The sequence below is a fragment of the Panthera leo genome, chromosome D1 (assembly GCF_018350215.1).
Source record: "Panthera leo isolate Ple1 chromosome D1, P.leo_Ple1_pat1.1, whole genome shotgun sequence".
Taxonomy (NCBI): domain Eukaryota; kingdom Metazoa; phylum Chordata; class Mammalia; order Carnivora; family Felidae; genus Panthera; species Panthera leo.
The window spans coordinates 60791884-60796976 of NC_056688.1; the positions used below are offsets into that span (position 1 = coordinate 60791884).

Genomic DNA, 5093 nt, shown 5'->3' on the forward strand with positions numbered 1-5093 from the left:
GGGAAGTCCTTACATTTTATATGAATCCAGATACCAATCTTTGCTCAACAGAAAGTACCAGCATACAGATTATTTTAGTTCAGAACTTCAGAGGATATTTTATCATTTCTTGGCATTGGCTATGCTATTAGTTGTCATAAAACTTTGGTTTCTTAGATTCAAACTGTGTTCAGTGTCAGGAATTTTCCTTTCTTTAATAGACAAAAAACAGTATCACTGCCTTCTCTTGCACTCTACTAAAATATGAACTAAGCATTTGAAAACATTATGCTTTTTTAAATTATTTCTAGGAATGAATCATATCTCCTCCTATTTCAGCCAATTCCAGAATGCCCCATAAAAATATAACCATGCTCCATCTCTGCATTTTGTTCTTTTAGGCATCCCAGGGCTTGAGACTGTCCATGCCTAGATTTCCTTTCCCTTCTGTTGCATTTATATTTTGGCTCTTATTTTCAATGTAACATCTCAGATAATGATATGGATAGACAGAATCTTCTTGAATCTTATATATTTTCTGGCCATGTATCTGGCCGTCTCTACATTCCTGGCTGGGTACATTCTGGTTTAATGTTCATGAGATTGGCTTTGGAGCCTGTGTGGGCCAGATGTTTCTCATACACAGGAATGTGTCTGCAGTACTGCTGGCAATGGCCTTTGACCACCATGTGGCCATCTGTGCATCACTGCACTGTACCACCATCCTGACAGTCTGGATGTCAGGAATTAGAATGGGTATTTCACTGAGTGCAGTCATATGCACACTGTCTACCTAATTCACTGTCTGCCTTTTTGTGACGCCCACGTTATTGCTCATAAAACTGTGAGCACATGGGCATGTCCAAGTTGGCTTGTGCCAACACTCATATCAATGCCATCTGTGGTCTTTTAGCTGCTTTCTTCCTCGTCTTCATCCTGGTATGGGTTGGGATCTCTTATGGCTATATCCTCTGCCCTGTATACGTCTCAAGTTACAAAATACCCATCACAAGACACTGAGCACTTGTGACTCCCATGCTGTAGTCGTGTTTGTTTTCTTTACACCTGTCACTTCACTTTTAAAAACGGCACTGTACTAATGTACATTGTTAATAACAGGGAAAACAGTGAAGGCTGCTTTCCATTTTTCTGTAGATCTAAAATTTCAAAAAAAAAAGGTTTATTTAAAAAATAAAAATAAGGGGCACTCAGTGGCTCAGTTGGTTATGCCTCCGACTCTTGGTTTGGCTCAGGTTATGATCTCATTATTCATGAGATCAAGCCCCACATCAGGCTCTGTGCTGACAGCGTGGAGCCTGCTTGGGATTCTCTATCTCCCTCTCTCTCTGCCCCTCCCCAACTTGTGATCTCTCTCTCAAAATAAAAAAAATAAATGTTTTATTTTTTTAAGTCTATTTATTTATTTTGAGGGGGGAGGAGCAGAGGGAGGAAGAGAAATTCCAGAGCAGGCTCCACACTGCCAATGCAGAGCCTGATGAAGGGCTTGAACTCATAAACCATGAGATCATAACTTGAGCCAAAACCAAGAGTCAAATGCTTAACCAACTCAGCCACCCAGGTGCTCCAATAAATACACATTTAGAAAAACATAAAAATATAAAGAAAAACATCACAAGATTTGAAAATTAGTGGTTCTTCTGATGACAAACACATAATTTGGTTAATTAACACTGTTTTGGAATAACTGAAACAACTCTATAACATATTAAATGTTAAAGTTGGATTTGAAAGGATCAGAGAGCTCTCATGGCTGTTAAGAAGCCGCAGGAGCAAATAAAAGAAAAAAAAGAATCTAAAAAGTTTGGCATTTGTGGTCACTTTTTCTTTAAAAATTATGTCTGTCAACCCTCACATAAGATAGTTAAAGAGATAAGTCAGATTTTCTTTAGATTGTTTTGCCAGTTGAACAATATTTTAACAGAATTTGCCATTTAGGGAACATAAACAAGGACTTGGTCAATTCCAACCAGTGGTTCCCACTTGTTTATGAACTTTTTCATGTGTAAGAAAGTGGGGAAAAAAAAAGTTAAATGACAATAAACACTAAAGTTGGGACAGTAATAGTTACATCTGATGAGGAAATGAGAGAGAGGAGTACATAACATGCCTCCATTCTAATCCATGTCTTATTATTTGTGCTGACCACCGAATGCACAGCCTACTTATATGTCTTCCTGTGTTCAAATATTGTATAATGGGGTGCCTAGGTGGCTCAGTCAGTTAAGCATCCAACTTCGGCTCAGGTCATGTTCCCATCTGTGTGCTGACGACTCAGAGCCTGGAGCCTGTTTTGGATTCTGTGTCTCCCTCTCTCTCTGCCCCACCCCCTCAAAAAAATTTTAAAAAACATTGTATACCAAGAATTGTTAAAAGCAGCTTACAGAAGTCTGAAATTATGATACATTTGGGAGATACTGGAGATCAGGAAGACCCTTGTGAGAAGTGTAAGAAAGCTGCATGCTACATGGAGAAGAGCAGCAGAGAACTACATGCTGGGACCTTAAACTGCATTTGGGAGCTCGAGTTTATTTTGACTGTGTGAAGAATCATGAGGGAATTTGTTTGAAATAAAATGAATAGGCAGCATTCACAAAGTTAGTAGAATTTTCTAGTTGTTATTACATTTATTAAATGCTTATTGTGTAAAAGATATACTATCAGGGACACTGCCTGTTACTTTACATGAAACATATGAAGTAGATACCATTTTATTTCCCCTTCTCCATATAAAAAGAGTATTAGGTCTTAATGAGAATAAGTAGCTTGCTCAAATCACACAGTCTGTAAGTGGATGACCTTGCAACTAGAATCCACTCTGCTTGGGCTTGATCAGATTCAAATGCTGGCTTTTAGGGCGCTAAATGTTCTCCTGATGTGTTATGACTTATCTTTCAGGCAAGGAATATAGTTGGTTCACATAGGCTCAGGTGCACATCATTGCACTGATTCTGGGTAGTTGGAATCTTTGTCCCTAGAGAAGAGCAGAAGTTCCTGGTGGATGTTTCTACCCAGTGTAGGACCTGGCTCAAAATAGGGAACTTGGGGCTCGCTTGTCCTTCAGAGATGAGGCCCTGGAGAGTTTCATTTGGAGGCTCTCCTTTGGGGAGCACCACGTGAAGGATAAAAACTCCATTCCCTATTTCAGTACGTATGAAAATAGAAAGATCACGACAGGCTCAGAATCGCTTATGGTGCACACTTTGGTGAGTCTGCTACATACTTCCCCAGCCGATGGGTAAGATGACAGACAGAGGGGAAGAAAGGAGAAAAGATAATGGAATATATATGGAATATACTGCTTAATGAAATAAGTCAGAGAAAGACAAATACCATATGATATCACCCATATGTGGAATTTAAGAAACGAAACAAAGGAACAAACAAAGGAAAAGAGGATAAAACCAAAAGCCTCTTAAATACAGAGAACAGAGTGGTGGCTGCCAAAGGGGAGGTGGGGGGTGAAGGAGATTAAGAGTACACTTAACCGTGATGAGCAATGAGTAATGTATAGAATTTTTGAATCATTATATTGTACATCTTAAATGAATATAACATTGTATGTTTATTATACTTCAGTTTAACAAAATCCCTTAATGAGATGCCTGGGTGGCTCAGTTGGTTAAGTGTCTGACTCTTGGTTTTGGCTCATGTCATGATCTTGTGGTTTGTGCTGATGGTGCACAGCCTGCTTGGGATTCTCTCTATTCTCCCTCTCTCTCTGCTCCTCCCCTGCTCATGCTGTCTCTGCATCTTTCTAAATTAAAAAAACAAAACACCAAAAGCCAAACAAATAAAATCTCTTAAAATATGTGTTAAAAATTCTCTTACCCAATATGCTCAGCTCCGTACTACATTTTGAGTATACAGATATAAGTAAGTGAAAGTTTCTTTAACATTAAAGGGCTGTCTATAAATTAGACGAAAACAACAGGTAAATACAATTTCATATAATTTTTTTAAATTATCACTCCAAATAAAACTGGTATATAAAGGAGAGTATCCTGTCACGATTTTCTCCTCTCTCTCTGAATCTTCAAGAAATTTTACTTTCTTTCTTTTTTTACCTACTTAAATCTACATCTGAGTCTCTTTGTATTCCTTTTCTCCTAGTTTTTTTTTTTTTAATATTGTCTGCTACTCTAGAATATATCTGTGAGAAATGGAAGATCCATTTTAACAAAGATATTTATTATTCCCCAGGTCTTGGAATAACTTAGGTTCTCCTTAACAGCCAGGGAGGAAAAATCCCTTAACAGTCATTTGTGTAACTACTACTTGTATTGACTTTATCATTTGCAGAAGGTAAACAAATTGTGACGACAACATTTATGTATGTATAGAGAAACATAGAAATAGCTCAATTTTCACAACATCTTATAACTTTGTATAAACATTTTTAAGTTAAATAAAGAAGATTTTTTAGATTAAACCAAAGACTTATTTGATGAAAACCTTTCGTTGCCATGTCTGTAACTTTTTGCTGCCCAACAGTGATTAACTCCTAGTTTTTTAGCCTCCTAACTTTTTTTTATGGAATACATTTGATATATAGCATTGTGTAAATTTAAGGTGTACAACTTGTTACTTTGATGCATTTATGTATTGTAACATGATTGCTATTGTAATGAAGCTTATCTATCCCAGCCTCCTGTCTTAACACTCCATGTTCTTGACAGGAAGCACACATTTTGAACCATAGGACATACTCAAAAATGTCTTAAAATGAAGAGAGGCTCAACTGAAATCAGTGCTATCATTATATAATATACTAATTTCTAGTATATCCCTCCCTTCTCCCCATATCATTGTATTTCTGGATTAAAACATTTTCCAGAACACCCAAAGCTTTTGCACTTAAGCATTTAAACAACAGGTTCTAGGTGGCTCAGTCAGTTGAGTGTCTGACTCTGGATTTTGGCTTATGATCTCATGGTTGTGGCTTTGAGCCCTGTGCCAGGCTTGGGCTGACAGTATGTAGCCTGCTTGGGCTTCTCTCTCTCCCTCTATCTCTGCCCTCACCCTTTCTCTTTCAAAATAAACCTTTAAAATAAAATAAATAATGCCAAAATTACTTTGAATCCAAAACCAAAGAC

At 37.5% G+C, this 5093-nt stretch overlaps 1 pseudogene; it reads left to right on the top strand.

Moving 5' to 3' along the window:
* The first annotated feature begins 376 nt into the window (after positions 1–376).
* Positions 377–999, top strand: LOC122201210 (annotated as a pseudogene).
* The last annotated feature ends 4094 nt before the right edge of the window (positions 1000–5093 follow it).